The sequence below is a fragment of the Cherax quadricarinatus genome, chromosome 2 (assembly GCF_038502225.1).
Source record: "Cherax quadricarinatus isolate ZL_2023a chromosome 2, ASM3850222v1, whole genome shotgun sequence".
In the NCBI taxonomy this organism is placed as follows: domain Eukaryota; kingdom Metazoa; phylum Arthropoda; class Malacostraca; order Decapoda; family Parastacidae; genus Cherax; species Cherax quadricarinatus.
The window spans coordinates 64,766,810-64,789,387 of record NC_091293.1 but is presented as its reverse complement, the minus strand read 5'-3'; the positions used below and the strand labels follow the sequence as shown (position 1 = coordinate 64,789,387).

Here is a 22,578-nt window from a genome sequence, read left to right as displayed (position 1 = left end):
CCCTCTACCCCACCCCAGCTCCTTCCCTCTACCCCACTCCCAGCTCCTTCCCTCTACCCCACCCCAGCTCCTTCCCTCTACCCCACCCCCCGCTCCTTCCCTCTACCCCACTCCCAGCTCCTTCCCTCTACCCCACCCCAGCTCCTTCCCTCTACCCCACCCCAGCTCCTTCCCTCTACCCCACTCCCAGCTCCTTCCCTCTACCCCACTCCCAGCTCCTTCCCTCTACCCCACTCCCATCTCCTTCCCTCTACCCCACCCCAGCTCCTTCCCTCTACCCCACTCCCAGCTCCTTCCCTCTACCCCACTCCCAGCTCCTTCCCTCTACCCCACCACAGCTCCTTCCCTCTACCCCACTCCCAGCTCCTTCCCTCTACCCCACCCCAGCTCCTTCCCTCTACCCCACTCCCAGCTCCTTCCCTCTACCCCACTCCCAGCTCCTTCCCTCTACCCCACCCAGCTCCTTCCCTCTACCCCACCCCAGCTCCTTCCCTCTACCCCACTCCCAGCTCCTTCCCTCTACCCCACCACAGCTCCTTCCCTCTACCCCACTCCCAGCTCCTTCCCTCTACCCCACCCCAGCTCCTTCCCTCTAACCCACCCCCAGCTCCTTCCCTCTACCCCACTCCCAGCTCCTTCCCTCTACCCCACCCCAGCTCCTTCCCTCTACCCCACCCCAGCTCCATCCCACTAACCCACTCCCAGCTCCTTCCGTCTACCCCACTCCCAGCTCCTTCCCTCTACCCCACTCCCAGCTCCTTCCCTCTACCCCACCCCAGCTCCTTCCCTCTACCCCACTCCCAGCTCCTTCCCTCTACCCCACTCCCAGCTCCTTCCCTCTACCCCACCACAGCTCCTTCCCTCTACCCCACTCCCAGCTCCTTCCCTCTACCCCACCCCAGCTCCTTCCCTCTACCCCACTCCCAGCTCCTTCCCTCTACCCCACTCCCAGCTCCTTCCCTCTACCCCACCCAGCTCCTTCCCTCTACCCCACCCAGCTCCTTCCCTCTACCCCACCCAGCTCCTTCCCTCTACCCCACCCAGCTCCTTCCCTCTACCCCACCCCAGCTCCTTCCCTCTACGCCACCCCAACTCTCCTTCCCTCTACCCCACCCAGCTCCTTCCCTCTACCCCACCCCAGCTCCTTCCATCTACGCCACCCCAACTCTCCTTCCCTCTACCCTACTCCCAGCTCCTTCCCTCTACCCCACCCCAGCTCCTTCCCTCTACCCCACCCCTAGCTCCTTTCCTCTACCCCACCCCAGCTTTCCTTCCCTCTACCCCACCCCCAGCTCCTTCCCTCTACCCCACCCCAGCTTTCCTTCCCTCTACCCCACCCCAGCTCCTTCCCTCTACGCCACCCCAACTCTCCTTCCCTCTACCCCACCCCAGCTCCTTCCCTCTACCCCACCCCCAGCTCCTTCCCTCTACCCCACTCCCAGCTCCTTCCCTCTACCCCACCCCAGCTCCTTCCCTCAACCCCACCCCCAGCTCCTTCCCTCTACCCCACTCCCAGCTCCTTCCCTCTTCCCCACCCCAGCTCCTTCCCTCTACCCCACTCCCAGCTCCTTCCCTCTACCCCACTCCCAGCTCCTTCCCTCTACCCCACCCCAGCTCCTTCCCTCTACCCCACTCCCAGCTCCTTCCCTCTACCCCACCCCAGCTCCTTCCCTCTACCCCACCCCCAGCTCCTTCCCTCTACCCCACTCCCAGCTCCTTCCCTCTACCCCACCCCAGCTCCTTCCCTCTACCCCACCCCAGCTCCTTCCCTCTACCCCACTCCCAGCTCCTTCCCTCTCCCCCACTCCCAGCTCCTTCCCTCTACCCCACTCCCAGCTCCTTCCCTCTACCCCACCCCAGCTCCTTCCCTCTACCCCACCCCCAGCTCCTTCCCTCTACCCCACTCCCAGCTCCTTCCCTCTACCCCACCCCAGCTCCTTCCCTCTACCCCACCCCAGCTCCTTCCCACTACCCCACTCCCAGCTCCTTCCCTCTACCCCACTCCCAGCTCCTTCCCTCTACCCCACTCCCAGCTCCTTCCCTCTACCCCACCCCAGCTCCTTCCCTCTACCCCACTCCCAGCTCCTTCCCTCTACCCCACTCCCAGCTCCTTCCCTCTACCCCACCACAGCTCCTTCCCTCTACCCCACTCCCAGCTCCTTCCCTCTACCCCACCCCAGCTCCTTCCCTCTACCCCACTCCCAGCTCCTTCCCTCTACCCCACTCCCAGCTCCTTCCCTCTACCCCACCCAGCTCCTTCCCTCTACCCCACCCCAGCTCCTTCCCTCTACCCCACTCCCAGCTCCTTCCCTCTACCCCACCACAGCTCCTTCCCTCTACCCCACTCCCAGCTCCTTCCCTCTACCCCACCCCAGCTCCTTCCCTCTACCCCACCCCCAGCTCCTTCCCTCTACCCCACTCCCAGCTCCTTCCCTCTACCCCACCCCAGCTCCTTCCCTCTACCCCACCCCAGCACCTTCCCTCTACCCCACACCCAGCTCCTTCCCTCTACCCCACTCCCAGCTCCTTCCCTCTACCCCACTCCCAGCTCCTTCCCTCTACCCCACCCCAGCTCCTTCCCTCTACCCCACTCCCAGCTCCTTCCCTCTACCCCACTCCCAGCTCCGTCCCTCTACCCCACCACAGCTCCTTCCCTCTACCCCACTCCCAGATCCTTCCCTCTACCCCACCCCAGCTCCTTCCCTCTACCCCACTCCCAGCTCCTTCCCTCTACCCCACTCCCAGCTCCTTCCCTCTACCCCACCCAGCTCCTTCCCTCTACCCCACCCAGCTCCTTCTTTCTACCCCACCCAGCTCCTTCCCTCTACCCCACCCAGCTCCTTCCCTCTACCCCACCCCAGCTCCTTCCCTCTACGCCACCCCAACTCTCCTTCCCTCTACCCCACCCAGCTCCTTCCCTCTGCCCCACCCCAGCTCCTTCCCTCTACGCCACCCCAACTCTCCTTCCCTCTACCCCACCCAGCTCCTTCCCTCTACCCCACCCCAGCTCTCCTTCCCTCCACCCCAGCCATCTTTCCCTCCACCTCAGCTCGTCTGGAAAACAGACAAAGGTAACAAGTATATAAAAACTATTAGCAACAGGTTAATGAAATGACTGAGGTCAACACTGAGAGAGCCAGAGGCACTGAAACTCGTCACCAATATATTAAAAATTACCGGAGGAGTGGTAATCTTTTGTGACTTCAAGTCTATTTCTCAAGCACTCGAGAGTCGTGCTAATAAAAACAGACACAAGGAACTTCATAAAAGACATTAAAAATGACCTGGATAGAACTCAGGACAAAGGCTTTTGTATTTCATTTGTCTGAAGATAACACAGTTATCTTCAGCCATCTGCTGGAGGATGTACGACCAGGCAGATGAAAAAATTTAGATATATAAAAACACGTGTGCCATTGACCCGTTTTGATCAGAATGTTATGTGTGTGGGCAACATGCAACATACACAAGATTGATACGACAACCACCAGAATCAGGTTGGAATATCTTCACCAGTAGCTGATTCATACAACCACAGGTGAACCTCCCATTCTTAGTCAACGTGTAATCTCTGTGGAAACAGAAAAACCACTTGACCTATACTATTATATAGTTGAGTGACCATTAGGTTTGGTGGAATAGTTTAAAGTCACTCTTGAGTGCTTAAGGATATCTTCATTGTCTATCCTGGATCTGCCAGCACTCATTAGCAGCCTAGTGATGTTCCAGTTATAAGTGAATGCAAACTGTTAGTGCACTCATGTGTGTGTGTATGTTTATATATAGACATTATATATATATATATATATATATATATATATATATATAAGAACATAAGAACATAAGAACGAAGGAACACTGCAGAAGGCCTACTGGCCCATGCGAGGCAGGTCCAAGTCCCTACCGGCTTAAGCCAATGCACCCAACCTAGTCAGGTCAGGTCACACTGACTTAAGGGAGGAACACGGCAACCGACCTGTTAGCACAAGCTATCAGGTCTAACTCACACCCACCCACATCTACTCATGTATTTATCCAACCTATTTTTAAAGCTACACAACGTTCTGGCCTCTATAACGGTACTTGGGAGTTTGTTCCACTCATCCACAACTCTATTACCAAACCAGTACTTTCCTATATCCCTCCTGAATCTGAATTTTTCCAACTTAAAACCATTGCTGCGAGTCCTGTCTAGGCTAGATATTTTCAGCACACTATTTACATCCCCTTTATTTATTCCTGTCTTCCACTTATAAACCTCAATCATATCCCCCCTAATTCTACGTCTTTCTAGAGAGTGCAGTTTCAGGGCCCTTAGTCTATCCTCATAGGGAAGGTTTCTGATACATGGGATCATCTTTGTCATCCTCCTTTGTACATTTTCCAGAGAATTTATATCCATTCTGTAATACGGTGACCAAAACTGTGCAGCATAATCTAAATGAGGCCTAACCAAGGATGTATAGAGTTGAAGAACAACCTGAGGACTCCTATTATTTATGCTTCTTGATATGAAGCCAAGGATTCTATTAGCTTTATTGCGAACACTTATGCACTGTTGTCTTGGTTTCAGATTACTGCTAACCAGAACTCCTAAATCTTTTTCGCAATCCGTAATATTAAGATCTACATTATTTAGTTTATATGTGGCATGGTTATTGTCCTGTCCAACATTTAGAACTTTGCATTTGTCTATATTAAACTGCATCTGCCACTTCTCCGACCACTGCATCAGTCTATTCAAATCTTCCTGGAGTGCTCGAATGTCCTCGTCAGAATGAATTCGACGGCCTATTTTGGTGTCATCGGCAAACTTGCCGATGTCGCTCTTTATGCCCTCATCTATGTCGTTTATGTAGATTGTGAACAGCAGGGGGCCCAACACTGACCCCTGTGGAACACCGCTCGTGACGCTTCCCCACTCTGATTTCTCCCCATTTATGCAAACTCTCTGCTGCCTATTTGTCAACCATGCCTCTATCCAGGAAAAAATTTCTCCTCCTATTCCATGTGCTTTAATTTTCCTCAATAGTCTCTGATGTGGGACCCTGTCAAAAGCCTTACTGAAGTCCATATACACAATATCATATTCGTTACCATGATCTACCTCCTCAAATACCTTAGTGAAAAAAGTTAATAAATTCGTAAGGCAGGAACGTCCCTTTGTAAAACCATGCTGAGCTTCGTTGATTCATTTATGCTTTTCAAGGTGGCTACGAACTGCCTCGGCAATTATTGATTCCATAAATTTTCCCATATATATATATATATATATATATATATATTTTTTCCCATATATATATATATATATATATATATATATATATATATATATATATATATATATATATATGCAATAAGATCACAGTAAACAGGTGATATCCGAAAATGCAAAAAAAAAAAAAAAAACACTGCGAAAGAGCAGCGAAATTTCAAGCGCTTTCGTGACTTCTCATATTATCAAGGAACTATAAAAACGAAACATCAAAGGAAGTCATATTAAGCGTCAAGACTACACCTCACCATCACATCTCACAACACATCTACACCTCACACACGCGTGCCGACACCCGACTCTGTGAAACCTACCTAATACTTTACCCAAGAATTAAGATTTGTTACCTGTCTAATGATTATTATTATTATAATCAAGGGGGAAACGCTAAACCCGGAGGATTATACAGCGCCTGGAGAGGGGATGTGGAAGGCATTCAGGCTTAATTCGGGGAACTGGAGCACAGATCCAATTCCCTAAATCAAGAGCCCCTCACCAACATCAAGGAACCTTCCTTGAGGGGACCTGTCTAATGAATCATTAAATTCTTCCCAGATTTTATTAATTATAAATGAATTAAATTTGTATAAACCAAAGGAAATATTCATATAACTTTCAAAACTGCTTTTTACGAAACATGATTCAATTAAATTCCTGTCGACAATGGATTTGCTTGATACAACTTTCTCAGCCTTTTAAAAATCAATTTATTGTGGGATGTGATGGTGAGGTGTAGTCTTGACCGTTTATATACCTTCCTTTGATGTTTAGATTTTATAGTTCCTTGATAATGTGAAAAATAAAGAAAGCGCTTGGAATTTCGCTGTTCTTTCGCAGTGGTTGTTTTGCATATATATATATATATATATATATATATATATATATATATATATATATATATATATATATATATATCTATATATATATTTATATATATATATGTATATATATGTATATATATATGTATATATATATATATGTATATATATATATGTATATATATATATGTATATATATATATATGTATATATATATGTATATATATATATGTATATATATATGTCGTGCCGAATAGGCAGAACTTGCGATCTTGGCTTAAATAGCAACGTTCATCTTGCCATATAGGACAAGTGAAAATTTGTGTATGCAATAATTTCGCCAAAATCATTCTGAACCTAACGAAAAAAATATATTTCACTGGGTTTGTTTAGTATTAAATTATTCTAAACAAATCAAAAATATATTTAGTTGGGTTAGGCTAAAATAAATTGTTCTTGTTATTATAAGGTTAGGTAAGTTTTCTAAGATTCTTTTGGTGCCAAATTAAAAATTTTTACATTAACATTAATGAAAAAAATATATCTTTAAACGTATAAGAGAAAAATTCAGAAAGGACTTAATTTTAAATGAGTTCTGGCTAATTGACCAGTTTTACATATTCGGCACGACATATATATATATATATATATATATATATATATATATATATATATATATATATATATATATATATATATATATATATATATATATATATATATATATATGCAATAACATCACAGTAAACAGGTGATTTCAGAATATGCAAAACAACCACTCTGAAAGAATAGAGAAATTCCAAGCGCTTTCGTGACTACTCACATTATCAAGGAACTATGAAAGTAAAGCATCCAAGGAAGCTATATAAGGGGTCCGGCCAGCACCTCACTATCAGATCCCACAACGGTTAAACACCTGACGCGCGCATTTTGGATGTGTCTATAAGATTCCTTGTAAAATTTGCGATAAAGTTTATTACGGTCAAACTGGTAAAAATCTCGAACTAAGATTAAAACAACATAAATATAGCATTAGAACTGGACAAGATTCCAATGCTCTATTTATTCATGTAAGAGATTTTAACCATCCAATTGATTTTCAAAAAGTTGAGAAAGTAGTATCAAGCAAGTCCATGGTCGACAGGAATATAATTGAATCTTGTTTCATAAAAAGCAGTTTTGACAATAATATGAATATTTCCTTTGGTTTATATAAATTAGATCCATTTATAATTAATAGAATTTGGGAAGAATTTAATAATACACTGGACAAATAATTTTTAAATTTTCTTGGGTAGAATAGTTTGTGGGTGAGTTGTGCAAAGGACCTATCCAAGTTGGGTCGGCGCGCGTCAGGTGTTTAACCGTTGTGGGATCTGATAGTGAGGTGCTGGCCAGACCCCTTATATAGCTTCCTTGGATGCTTTACTTTCATAGTTCCTTGATAATGTGAGTAGTCACGAAAGCGCTTGGAATTTCTCTATTCTTTCAGAGTGGTTGTTTTGCATATATATATATATATATATATATATATATATATATATATATATATATATATATATATATATATATATATATATATATATATATATATATATATATATATATATATATATATGTCGTGCCGAATATGTAAAATTGGTCAATTAGCAAGAACTCATTTAAAATTAAGTCCTTTCTAAAATTTTCTCTTATACGTTTAAAGATATATTTTTTTCATTGATGTTGATGTAAAAATTTATAGTTTTGCACCAAAAGGAACATAGAAAGCTTACCTAACCTTATTATAACAAGAACAATTTATTTTAGCCTAACCCAACTAAATATATTTTAGATTTGTTTACAGTAATTTAATACTAAACAAACACAGTGAAATATATTTTTTTTCGTTAGGTTCAGAATGATTTTGGCGAAATTATTGCATACACAAATTTTCATTTGTCCTATATGGCAAGATGAGCCTTGCTATTTAAGCCAAGATCGCAAGTTCTGCCTATTCGGCACGACATATATATATATATATATATATATATATATATATATATATATATATATATATATATATATATATATATATATATATATATATATATATATATATATATATATATATATATTACACTATATAGCACAATTTTTGTTCCTGGCAAGTAAGTGTTATTTTCCAACTCCTTTTATTGCAAAACAAGAAAAAATGCCCATTATTCCTTTTAAACTTTGTTTTTATGGCTTACAGGATTAATTTATTGACAAAAAATGGCTAAATTTCAAAATTTTTTGGTAGTTTTGGATGTAAAACAAAAAAACATATAATAAAATAAATAAAATTTACATAAATATAATAAAATTTACACTTATTTTATTTTAACTTTCTGAAACATATTTACAAAGTTAAAATGAGTAGTTTTTCTAGATTTGCGAGCAGCAACAAATCACTTTCCCGTTTAAGCTAGTCTCCCATCACGTTTTCATTATAAGATCCCTGATATCTGTGTTCAAAGTCCATTATGTCTTGGTGGAAGCGCTACCTTTGCTCCTCTGAGTATGCTCCCATATTCTCCTTGAAATTGTCAAGATGAGCATCAAGGATATGGACATTAAGGGACATCCTAAAGCCCATCTGACCATAGGTCTCGACAAGTTCCACATAACTGTCAGCCTTGTTGTTGTCCAGAAAGCCCTGTGCTACAATAACAAAACTCTCCCAAGCTTCATTTTCCTTCTCTGTATGCTTCTTTGGAAATTCTGAGCACTCCATGATTTTCCTGACCTGTGGTCCAGTGAAGATGCCAGTCTTCACCTTTGCCTCTGATAGCTTGGGAAAGATGTCTTGAGGATACTTGAAGGCTGCAGACTCTTTGTCAAGAGCTGTAACAAACTGTTTCATTAGCCCGAGTTTGATGTGTAATGGAGGGAACAGAACCTTTTGAGGATCCACCAATGGTTTATGTTTGATATTATGTCTTCCTACTGAGAACTCAGTCCTTAGAGGCCAGTGCTTCCTCTGGAAATGTGCTGCTCTGTCTCTACTATCCCTATGACAGAGATAACAGGGAAACTTGGAGTCCTATAAAAAATTCCACCATTTTAAAGTCTCCAATAACCTCCCAGCCATACTTATCATAGTTCTAAGCTTCCAGTAGAAGTTTGACATTGTTGTAGTCCTCTTAAGAAGCACTGAATGAGCCAAGGGAAGAGATGGATACTTATTCCCATTGTGCAGAAGTACAGATTTTAGGCTTCTGGAGAAACTGTCAATGAAGAGATTCCACTCATTTGGATTGCATGCAATTCCAATTGCATCAAACAGGCCTGATACATCATTACTGTAGCACAACCTGTCTTCATTAGTGAAGAAGCTTGAGAATTATTGGTGACGTTTTCTTTGGCTTGTCACTTGCACACTTTCATCCACCAAGTCCCACTCCTTGAGCCTTGAAATCAAAAGCTCATTATTTGACCTTATCAAACCAAGATCTCTGATAAGGTCATTGAGATCTGTTTGGTTTGGGTAGTAAGGATTCCTCCCAACAGCTCATTTTCCGATTTGCTGCTTTCTTCTTCTAACGGTTGACTTCTTTATGGAGGTGTTGGTACAGGAAGATCAGCACTGTGTGGTACTGGTGCAATAGAAGACGGAAGGTCTGGATAAGAAATAACAGGTGCATTTTTCCCAGTTCGGTGTTTGGAAGGATCCACCACCAGCCAGAAGCAGCAGTTGGTTAAGTGATCAGTGGGTTCACGTCATATTCTAGGAACACCAAACTTCATGGCTCTTTTTTCTCCTCTATACCATCCTGTAAAAGAACAAAATAATTAGTAGATTTTATCCTTCATATAACCAATGACTTTCTTACCTTCCAATATTTCTTACAATGTTCACAACAACATGAGGCGCCCAGGTCTTGTCTTGGTCCCCAACTGGCATGCCAAAATATGCTTTGTAAGCTTCACACATTTTTTTAGATGCTGTTACAGAGAACTTCTTTGCTCTTGTCTTAATAATTTGACCACATATGTAGCAGAATGCATCTGGAGAATGATTTCATTCTCTTGATGCCATTTCACTTCCTCTGATGTGTCTTCTCAGGCAGCCAGAGCTGAACTGAATGTTGGTTTGTGAGACCCTGGTTTTATATTGGCCAAGCAAAACCCTAGAACATAACAGTTTTACATCAGTCTTTCTTGAAAGTGTTCCAGAAGTGTCCTGACCACAAAAGCAAAGTTCTGGGATCAAAATTGTTTTTTTAAATTTTATTTAGTTATAAAGAATTGGGAAATGATGCTTATTTCCCAGGAACACGACAAAATTGAAATTTTGTTACGTAGTGTTATTATTGTAATTATATTACAATAATATATATTTCTATTATTATTATTATTATTATTATTATTATTATTATTATTATTATTGGAAATAAATGGTATAAAATACCGACACAATGGAAATATAAACATATGCAGTATAATGTGATCCTTTATTGACTACGTATCGCCCACACAGTGGGCTTTTTCAAGTCACAAACAGATCTACCTGGGGTGGAAAGGACGCGACTATTTATAGTCAGGTTCAGAATGCTGAGGTCAGGTGGAGAATGCTGCATCTGATGATGTACCGAGTGGGGTTATAGAGTCTAAAATCTTGGGTAGCTTGGAAAGGAGATTGGATAAGTTTGTGAGCAGACCTTCTACAGTGTTCTTCCATTCCTGTGTTCTTATGTGGGATAGCGATGAAGAAGTTTCTTGGCAAGTGGTTCAGCTATGTTATAGAAGCCACTGTTCTAGTTGAAGTTGTCGGATATAGAAATAAGTGATGATTCCAGGATTCTTCGGTATTGAGTGTTGTCTTCTATGGCGATAAGTCTCGAGTTTCTGTAGTTTATCAAGTGATTGTGTGAATTACGGTGTTGTACACAGGCATTCCTTGTGTCGTCAGACCTGCTTGCGTATTGGTGTTCTGAAATACGTGTTTGGAGGTCCCTTGATGTTTCGCCCACGTATAATTTGTTGCAGTCATTACAAGGAATTATGTATACCCCTGCAGAGGGTGGAAGCTTGTCCTGTATATCACTGGTAATGTCCTTGATGGTCGTGGTTGTGAAGGTAGATACTTGGAATGAGGTATTGGAAAAGATGTTGGAAACGTGTTTGGCAATGGAGTTGGTGGGGAGGACTATGTATCTCTTCTCGGCAGTGTCTTCTCTGGGTGTGTTGAAGATGTTTAATGCCCGTGGTCTGCAGTCTCTGATGAAGTGACGTGTATCTAGCCATCAGTATGGAGAACACGTTGGTGTATCTAGCCATCAGTGTAGAGAGCACGATGGTGTATCTAGCCATTAGTGTGGATAGCACGCTGGTGTATCTAGCCATCAGTGTGGGGAGCACGCTGGTGTATCTAGCCATCAGTGTGGAGAGCACGTTGGTGTATCTAGCCATCAGTGTGGTGAGCACGCTGGTGTATCTAGCCATCAGTGTGAGTGTGGTGAGCACGCTGGTGTATCTAGCCATCAGTGTGGTGAGCACGCTGGTGTATCTAGCCATCAGTGTGGTGAGCACGTTGGTGTATCTAGCCATCAGTGTGGAGAGCACGTTGGTGTATCTAGCCATCAGTGTGGAGAGCACGTTGGTGTATCTAGCCATCAGTGTGACGAGCACACCGGTGTTTCTAGCCATCAGTGTGGAGAGCACGCTGGTGTATCTAGCCATCAGTGTGATGAGCACGCTGGTGTATCTAGCCATCAGTGTGGAGAGCACGCTGGTGTATCTAGCCATCAGTGTGGTGAGCACGCTGGTGTATCTAGCCATCAGTGTGGAGAGCACTCTGGTGTATCTAGCCATCAGTGTGGTGAGCACGCTGGTATATCTAGCCATCAGTGTGAGCGTGGTGAGTATGCTGGTGTATCTAGTCATCATGTGGAGAGCACGCTGGTGTATCTAGCCATCAGTGTGGAGAGTACGCTGGTGTATCTAGCCATCAGTGTGGAGAGCACGTTGGTGTATCTAGCCATCAGTGTGGTGAGCACGCTGGTGTATCTAGCCATCAGTGTGAGTGTGGTGGCACGCTGGTGTATCTAGCCATCAGTGTGGAGAGCACGCTTGTGTATCTAGCCATCAGTGTGGAGAGCACGCTGGTGTATCTAGCCATCAGTGTGGAGAGCACGTTGGTGTATCTAGCCATCAGTGTGAGTGTGGTGAGCACGCTGGTGTATCTAACCATCAGTGTGAGTGTGGCGAGCACGCTGGTGTATCTAGCCATCAGTGTGGAGAGCACGCTGGTGTATCTAGCCATCAGTGTGGAGAGCACGTTGGTGTATCTAGCCTTCAGTGTGGTGAGCACGCTGGTGTATCTAGCCATCAGTGTGAGTGTGGTGAGCACGCTGGTGTATCTAGCCATCAGTGTGGAGAGCACGCTGGTGTATCTAGCCATCAGTGTGGAGAGCACGCTGGTGTATCTAGCCATCAGTGTGGAGAGCACGTTGGTGTATCTAGCCTTCAGTGTGGTGAGCACGCTGGTGTATCTAGCCATCAGTGTGAGTGGAGAGCACGTTGGTGTATCTAGCCATCAGTGTGGAGAGCACGCTGGTGTATCTAACCATCAGTGTGTGTGTGGTGAGCACGTTGGTGTATCTAGCCAACAATGTGGAGAGCACGCTGGTGTATCTAGCCATCAGTGTGGAGAGCACGTTGGTGTATCTAGCCATCAGTGTGAGTGTGGTGAGCACGCTGGTGTATCTAGCCATCAGTGTGAGTGTGGTGAGCACGCTGGTGTATCTAGCCATCAGTGTGGAGAGCACGTTGGTGTATCTAGCCATTAGTATGGAGAGCACGCTTGTGTATCTAGCCATCAGTGTGGAGAGCACGCTGGTGTATCTAGCCATCAGTGTGGAGAGCACGCTGGTGTATCTAGCCATCAGTGTGAGTGTTGGAACTATCTAAGACAGCAAGCTGTTAAAACGGCAGTAATGAGGGTGAGGAATAAGGGACTAAGATTTCTGAAAGCAGGTGTGGATGTAGTTTTGGAGTGTTTAGGGGCTTTTGTTTAATATGCATGAAAGAACATGTACTTAAGGTTTGTGTATTAATAAAATAAAAAGGAATCAGATTGTAAAGGTTATACGGAGAAAAGTCTGTTTCACGTACCTGAAGATTTGTACAGTAGAATTAATATGTAAAACATTAAGTGAAGACAGAAAGTAGGACTGAGGAGGAACACGGTTGATTTAGAAAAAGAAGGGAATGTGTGTTGTTCACGTGGAACACTAAAGCAATAACTGAGCAGTTCATGGATAAAGGTAAGGAGTTGTTTGGTACATTTATGTATTTGGCAACAGAGGGAGGAAAGTAATGTCGGTGGTGTTGCAAATATGTAGAATATATGATAAGTTGTTAAAAGCTGCATATACGTTTTTATGAGCAAAGTAAAGCACAGATGAAGGTATGTAGGAGAGATGGGGATACATTATCTAGTAAAAGTAAGCCTTGAACAAGGAAGTATGATGCTACTGTGGGTGTTTATTGTATATGTAGACGAAGTTGCAAAATTAGTGATTGCTAGTGTTTGGGGGGAGACACAGGAGATGAAAATAATTTATCTGATATTTAGTGGGAGTTGTCACAGTTTCTCACTCTTGATAAAGAGTTTAGAGGAGTTGGTAGACGACTTTTGAAAGGCTTATAAAAAATAAAATTTTATTCACCGCAGGAAATAGGAAGTTAATGAAAGAAAAAAATATGCAATGAAAGATTTGATGCCAGATTAGAAGGAATGTGGTAAATGTATTTAGAATTTTTGGTACTAGATTTACCGGCATATATTTCTATGAAAAATGAGGTGAATTGTGGAATAAATGAGGAAAAATGTGTAGCAGGAATGATGATGAGTCTCTGAGAATAAAGATGTTTATAAATGTTGTAAAGCGTTGTCTTATAATGTTGTAGCGAGGAGGAGGAGGAGACTGGATGCAGTGGAGATGTGTCGGAGATCAAATGTAGTGTGACTATTATGGTGGTATGAAAGGTATAATTCCTGGAGAAGAAGAGAGTGTTGAGATGGTTAGGTTATTTAGAAAGAAGGGGAAAATATAGATAAATATCAAGGGTGTTTAATGAATAAAGAGGCACAATACTGTGACTGGAATAATACACTAATAACCCTCACGTAGGAGAAAGAAACGGTAACGACGTTTCGGTCCTACTTAAACCATTAACTCATTAACCGTCACATTCTCCAATGTGCTAATTATCTTGGGTAAGGTTGTATAATTCTTCGATGGATGGAAGGAGGAAAGACTGAAATGAGATTGTGAACGGGATTTTGAAAAGAAGAGGCTTGAGAATCCAGCAGATATGAGTGAGCAGGTTATATCGGAGTGAGCGGAAGCAAGTTGCTTATGGTATTTGCTGTGCTTTTGGAGTGTGAAAACGATAAGACATATAAGAGCATTTCAGGAACCTAGTTAGTGAACCACAGTTTTGTAGGAGGGAAATCCAGCGCTTGTACTTTGTAATATGGATGGGGATGCTGCAGTTACTGTGTTATTAGAACAGTAATGTTCGTGCACTTTTGAAAAGACAGCTGTGGAGTGAGTTATAGTACATATGTTTTTTCTTCTTTGGGACAAATTGTCTGGGTCACTCTCTGCTATGGTATGTGCATTATAACTGTGAATAAAAGTTTTCTAAACACTGCATATGCTAGACTATGCGCGTATCAAAAGAGGTTAGGGCCATTTTATGAATCAGTGTTCTCACAATAAGAGGGAGGCTGAAAAGGATAAGAAAAGCTAAACGGGACTGTGAAATTAAAGTTTTTAAAGATTCGAAGACTAATCCCGAAGTTTTTCTTCCGTTATTTGGAATAAAGGTTCGAGAAAAGTTTGGTCCACTTAAAACTAACTTTGGACAGCTTACTGACAACACGAATAAAATGTGCTCGATTTTTATAATTTATTACCTCTCGATTTTCACTCAGGAAGACACAAACGATATACCAGTAATTAATCGTAATAGTGGGCGTGAAGAAAATAAATTATGTAATATCATAGGCACTAGTGATATGGTAATCAAACAAGCTAACAGATTAAATCAAAATAAATCCCCAGACCCTATGAACGTTTTTCCAAGGGTTCTTGAAGAGTGTAAAATATGACATTGAACCAATAACGAAACGTTTTAATATATCTCTTCAAACATATGTGATATATGAGATGTGGAAGATAAGTAACGTAATTCCTATTTTTAATGGAAGGGATAAATCCTTACCGTCAATAAGCCTGACCTTAATCTTTGGCAAATTACTAAAGTCAATTAGGTGATATTTTAAGAAGCCACTTTGATGAGTATGATTTAATTCATGATACTAAACATGGGACCGTTCCTGCCTGACTGATTTACTGACCTTCTTCAGTAACGCATTTGAAGCAGTTGATCATGACGGAGCTGACAATATTGTTCATTTGGATTTATATAAAGCAGTTTGACAAAGCAACACATAAAAGACTGTTAAAGGAATTGGCAGCTTATGTTTTTTGGGGAGAAAACACTCATGTCATTGCTCGAAAAGTGGTTGACCACTAGGAAGCAGAGAGTCTGCATAAATGGTGTGGAATCTAGGTATTTAGACAAACTAATGTCGAGGTCAGAAAAGTGGCAGATGCAGTTACATGTAGATAAATGCAAACTCCTAATGCTCTGGAGGTAATGATATAACAAGTTTGGCTGCCAATTGACATACCGATGTTCAAGTCCCCGTTCAACATTTTCAGCGCTACGAGAGTATGGATAAGTATGTCTTCGGAGCAACTTGCAATGTGATCTGACTGACTGATTTTGTAGTAGGAGTGTGATTGACTCTTCGATCTACTGGATCTATGTCATCATTGACGACACTTGACTCACACGATTCTATCACGCTCACTGGAGAAACCAAATATAGATACTTCAGAATCAGAGGAAAAAGTAACTATGTACAATTTTTATGGACTTTATCACACATTGAATTACTCCTTTATGGTAAAGTTGATGAGTCAAAATACCCAGAATGAAAATGTAGAATATAACTTTGGTATATCTATTTAGCTTTGAGACTAATATTAGGAAAGAATTTAATAATAAAGTGAACACTACGTGTATGCAGTTAGAAGCCAGAGTAGATCTATTACTCACTATAATAACATATAAATGTGGATAAGTATGTCTTCGGAGTAACTTGCAATGTGATCGGTCTGACTGATTTTGTAGCAGCCAGAGTTAGGCTTCGTTACGAGTAGGAATGGGACGATACTGAAATTTTGACCGATACCGATAATGATATCCAATTTTTGACCGATACCGATAATGATATCCAATTTTTGACCGATACCGATAATGATATCCAATTTTTGACTGATACTGAAAATGATATCCAATTTTTGACCGATACCGATAATGATATCCAATTTTTGACCGATACCGATAATGATATCCAATTTTCGACCGATACCGACACTTTTCTTACATTTATTTTACTTTTAAAATTATAATAACTTTCCTCAATATACAAGGGAATATTTATTGCACAATGGATTTTAAATAACACAGGAAGGATAAATATTAAATAATTTAATTTCTTTGATATGATAATGTTATCACTTGAAGAACTGAGACACTTATGCAACATACGGGAATCTTGGTACAAAGACTTCAACGTTTGTTCAACCTTTGGACGACGACCTACTTACACTAGTGGCAGGTCCCACTGTGACCCCGCCTCCTCCTGCTTCACCTCATCTGACTGCAGTATATAAGCCACCTCTCTGGTCCTATGCTGCACTTCCTACAAGAGTGATGGACTGAATACATCGATTCCAGGTTGAGGGACTGATTTCCTCAAACTTCTCATCTCCTTACCCATTTCTACTTTGTATAAGACTGATGAAGTCACTGTGTGGCGAAACGTTTCTTCAATAAAGATTCCCGTATGTTGCATAAGTGTCTCAGTTCTTCGACTTGTCGGTTTTCAAAACCATTCAGTGCTGTTACTTATTACTTGGCCTTTTGTGATAGTTAATGTTTATCAAAGACACTTGTTGATAGTGTATGCATGTGTGTCTGTGTACTTGCCTATTTGTGTTTGCATGGTTCATTTCACAGCTCCTGGCCCTGTGTGTGTGTGTGTGTGTGTGTGTGTGTGTGTGTGTGTGTGTGTGTGTGTGTGTGTGTGTGTGTGTGTGTGTGTGTGTGTGTACATGTGTGTGTGTGTGTGTGTGTGTGTGTACTCGCCTATTTGTAGTTGCAGGGGTCGAGACTCAGACTGTGTGTGTGTGTGTGTGTGAAAGAGAGAGAGAGAGAGAGAGAGAGAGAGAGAGTATGAGAAACTTTTACAATTATGAGCTGGAGTGTTTATATTGATACTTTTAAGCAAACATGTAATATTAATATTTTTAACCGATGCCGATTCCATAAAAATGGCCGTTACCCTCCGATACCGATACTTTGGCATCCCTACTTACTAGTACTAACTGCAGTTTCACTGTGTTTCATTGTCTTCTTGAAGTCTAATAACCTATGTGATATGCCAAGATATATTATTAATATAAGATACCACACAAATTAAGCAAATATCCTAAATTTGCTTACAACTGATAAGACAGTTGAAGATATAACTCGAGATACACTCCTGTTAACCCTCTTTTAGGGCCTTGTTAATAGGCCTAGTGTTTATCTACATGCTCTCCCGCTACCTTCCACAGGATGGATATACGCCGCACAGTGAACTAGCTGCTTGCGGCTTCGCCGACAAAAATATAAAATCGTTGAATGTTCCCATATATGACATAACTTTAAAGAACCGACACACTAAGTTTGCATTGATTATCATGAACGATTCCTGACATTCATAGCATGGGGAAAAATATATTGTAGCATAACTCAGTCATAATATTCTTGGATGTTAGATTACAGAATGTAGTTCTTATTTCAGTGTAATTCCACACTGATCTACCACTTCATGGGACTGAAAAATTATCTGGGTGGGCTAAATTGGGATGTCCTGACTATGGGTTAGGTAGGTGATCTTGGTTGCCAATATGACGTTTTTCAGAGCATAGTTCTAGCTGCCCAGACAACTTTTGTTCCTAGTAGGGAAATTTGATCTCACAAAAATGATCCAAATGGATGAACAATAGATTAAAACATCTCACTGGTCAAAAGAGAGGCATATATAGGCGTATCAAAAGAGGGGACGGGCAGTTAAGAAATCAATATATTCAGTTAAAGATTGATATAAATAAAGGAATAAGAAAAGCAAAAAGGGATTATGAGGCTAAGGTCGCAAAGGATTCAAAGACTAACCCAAAAGGGTTCTTTCAGGTATACAGAAGTAAGATTAGGGACAAGATTGGCCCACTTAAGAGTAACTCTGGTCAGATCACTGACAGTGATAAGGATATGTGTGAAATTCTCAATACCTACTTCCTCTCAGTTTTCACCCAGAGAAATACTAGCGATATTCCTGAAATAATAGATTATGTAGAACAGGACGATAATAAACTATGCACGATTGCGGTAACTAGTGACATGGTCCTCAGACAAATAGAGAAACTAAAACCTAACAAATCCCCAGGCCCTGATGAACTGTTTGCAAGGGTGTTAAAGGAATGTAAAAAGGAACTTAGCATACCTTTGGCTAATCTTTTTAACACATCACTACAAACGGCCATAGTGCCTGATAAGTGCAAAATGGCAAATGTAATACCTATTTACAAGGCAGGTGACAGGTCCTTGGCTTCGAACTATAGACCAATAAGCCTTACCTCCATAGTGGGAAAATTTATGGAATCAATAATTGCCGAAGCAATTCGTAGCCATCTTGATAGGCACAGATTGATTAATGAATCTCAACACTGTTTTACAAAGGGGCGTTCCTGTCTTACGAATTTACTAACATTTTTCACTAGGGTGTTTGAGGAGGTAGATCATGGTAATGAATATGATATTGTGTATATGGACTTCAGTAAGGTTTTCGATAGAGTTCCACATCAGAGGCTACTGAGGAAACTTAAGACACACGGAATAGGAGGAGAAAGTTTTTCCTGGGTAGAGGCATGGCTGACAAATAGGCAGCAAAGAGTTTGCATAAATGGGGAGAAATCAGCATGGGGGCACGTCACAAGCGGTGTTCCACAGGGGTCAGTGTTGGGCCCGTTGTTGTTCACAATTTACATAAACGACATAGATGAGGGAATAAATAGCGTCATAAGCAAATTTGCTAATGACACCAAAATAGGCCGTCCAATTCATTCTAATGAAGACATTAGAGCACTCCAGGATGATTTGAATAGACTTACGCAGTGGTCGGAGAAGTGGCAGATGCAGTTTAATATAGACAAATGCAAAGTTCTAAATGTTGGACAGTTAAATAACCATGCCACACATATAAACTAAATAGTGTAGATCTTAATACTACTGATTGTGAAAAGGATTTAGGAGTTCTCGTTAGCAGTAATCTAAAACCAAGACAATAGTGCATTAGTTTTCGCAATAAAGCTAACAGAATTCTTGGCTTCATATCTAGAAGTATAAATAATAGAAGTCCTCAGGTTGTTCTTCAACTCCATATATGCTTGGTTAGGCCTCATTTAGACTATGCTGCTCAGTTCTGGTCACCGTATTACAGAATGGATATAAATGCTCGGGAAAACGTTCAAAGGAGGATGACAAAGGTGATCCAATGTATCAGAAATCTTCCCTATTAGGATAGACTGAGGGCCCTGAATCTGCACTCTCTCGAAAGGCGTAGAAAATAAGAAAAAGTTTTGGAGTGAGATTAACAAGTTAAGGAAGCCTAGAGAACAAATGGATTTGTCAGTTAAAAATAGGAGAGGAGAGTTATTAAATGGAGAGTTAGAGGTATTGGGAAGATGGAGGGAATATTTTGAGGAATTGTTAAATGTTGATGAAGATAGGGAAGCTGTGATTTCGTGTATAGGGCAAGGAGGAATAACATCTTGTAGGAGTGAGGAAGAGCCAGTTGTGAGTGTGGGGGAAGTTCGTGAGGTAGTAGGTAAAATGAAAGGGGGTAAGGCAGCCGGGATTGATGGGATAAAGATAGAAATGTTAAAAGCAGGTGGGGATATAGTTTTGGAGTGGTTGGTGCAATTATTTAATAAATGTATGGAAGAGGGTAAGGTACCTAGGGATTGGCAGAGAGCATGCATAGTTCCTTTGTATAAAGGCAAAGGGGATAAAAGAGAGTGCAAAAATTATAGGGGGATAAGTCTGTTGAGTGTACCTGGTAAAGTGTATGGTAGAGTTATAATTGAAAGAATTAAGAGTAAGACGGAGAATAGGATAGCAGATGAACAAGGAGGCTTTAGGAAAGGTAGGGGGTGTGTGGACCAGGTGTTTACAGTGAAACATATAAGTGAACAGTATTTAGATAAGGCTAAAGAGGTCTTTGTGGCATTTATGGATTTGGAAAAGGCGTATGACAGGGTGGATAGGGGGGCAATGTAGCAGATGTTGCAAGTGTATGGTGTAGGAGGTAGGTTACTGAAAGCAGTGAAGAGTTTTTACGAGGATAGTGAGGCTCAAGTTAGAGTATGTAGAAAAGAGGGAAATTTTTTCCCAGTAAAAGTAGGCCTTAGACAAGGATGTGTGATGTCACCGTGGTTGTTTAATATATTTATAGATGGGGTTGTAAGAGAAGTAAATGCGAGGGTCTTGGCAAGAGGCGTGGAGTTAAAAGATAAAGAATCACACACAGGGTGGGAGTTGTCACAGCTGCTCTTTGCTGATGACACTGTGCTCTTGGGAGATTCTGAAGAGAAGCTGCAGAGATTGGTGGATGAATTTGGTAGGGTGTGCAAAAGAAGAAAATTAAATTTGAATATAGGAAAGAGTAAGGTTATGAGGATAACAAAAAGATTAGGTGATGAAAGATTGAATATCAGATTGGAGGGAGAGAGTATGGAGGAGGTGAACGTATTCAGATATTTGGGAGTGGACGTGTCAGCGGATGGGTCTATGAAAGATGAGGTGAATCATAGAATTGATGAGGGAAAAAGAGTGAGTGGTGCACTTAGGAGTCTGTGGAGACAGAGAACTTTGTCCTTGGAGGCAAAGAGGGGAATGTATGAGAGTATAGTTTTACCAACGCTCTTATATGGGTGTGAAGCATGGGTGATGAATGTTGCAGCGAGGAGAAGGCTGGAGGCAGTGGAGATGTCATGTCTGAGGACAATGTGTGGTGTGAATATAATGCAGAGAATTCGTAGTTTGGAAGTTAGGAGGAGGTGCGGGATTACCAAAACTGTTGTCCAGAGGGCTGAGGAAGGGTTGTTGAGGTGGTTCGGACATGTAGAGAGAATGGAGCGAAACAGAATAACTTCAAGAGTGTATCAGTCTGTAGTGGAAGGAAGGCGGGGTAGGGGTCGGCCTAGGAAGGGTTGGAGGGAGGGGGTAAAGGAGGTTTTGTGTGCGAAGGGCTTGGACTTCCAGCAGGCATGCGTGAGCGTGTTTGATAGGAGTGAATGGAGACAAATGGTTTTTAATACTTGACGTGCTGTTGGAGTGTGAGCAAAGTAACATTTATGAAGGGATTCAGGGAAACCGGCAGGCCGGACTTGAGTCCTGGAGATGGGAAGTACAGTGCCTGCACTCTGAAGGAGGGGTGTTAATGTTGCAGTTTAAAAACTGTAGTGTAAAGCACCCTTCTGGCAAGACAGTGATGGAGTGAATGATGGTGAAAGTTTTTCTTTTTCGGGCCACCCTGCCTTGGTGGGAATCGGCCAGTGTGATAATAAAAAAAAAAATAAAAAAAAATGATCGAGGTGTATAAATGGAAAACAGGAATAAATAAAGGGGATATAAATAGCGTGCTGAAATTTTCCCGCCAAGACAGGACTCGCAGCAATGGTTTCAAGTTGGAAAAATTCAGATTCAGGAAGGATATAGGAAAGCACTGGTTTGGTAATAGAGTTGTGGATGAGTGGAACAAACTCCCGAGTACAGTTATTGAGGCTAAAACGTTGTGTAGTTTTAAAAATAGGTTAGATAAATACATGAGTGGGTGTGGGTGGGTGTGAGTTGGACCTGACTAGCTTGTGCTGCTGGGTCTGGTGCCGTGCTCCATCCTTGAGTGGAGGTGACCAGACTGGGTGAGTCATTGGTCTAATCCGGGGGGTGGGGCACATGGACCTGCTACGCATGGGTCAGTAGGCCTGTTGCAGTGTTCCCTCTTTCATATGTTCTTATGTTCTTATTTATATATATTCATAAGGCAGAGCTACGTGTATAATATAAAGCCCTTCACCTGCGTCAAAAATCTCCTCACTCTTGAAAATGAGCTGATCACATTTTACTTATTGTCTGATGTCCTTTGACGAGCCAAATTGCAACGACCACAATGGAAATAAGTTAGTTTATCTGACTTTTTTTAGTTATCCTACGTAATCTACATATATGATTCTATGTATGATAATTTATGTAACGGTATTTATGTGTACC

The 22,578-nt window shown here is 41.9% G+C and overlaps 1 non-coding gene across 1 annotated transcript in view; it reads left to right on the top strand.

Moving 5' to 3' along the window:
- LOC128684166 (uncharacterized) overlaps positions 1-22,578 on the top strand; it is a 118,592-nt gene that overhangs the window by 46,246 nt on the left and 49,768 nt on the right. The window lies entirely within an intron of this gene.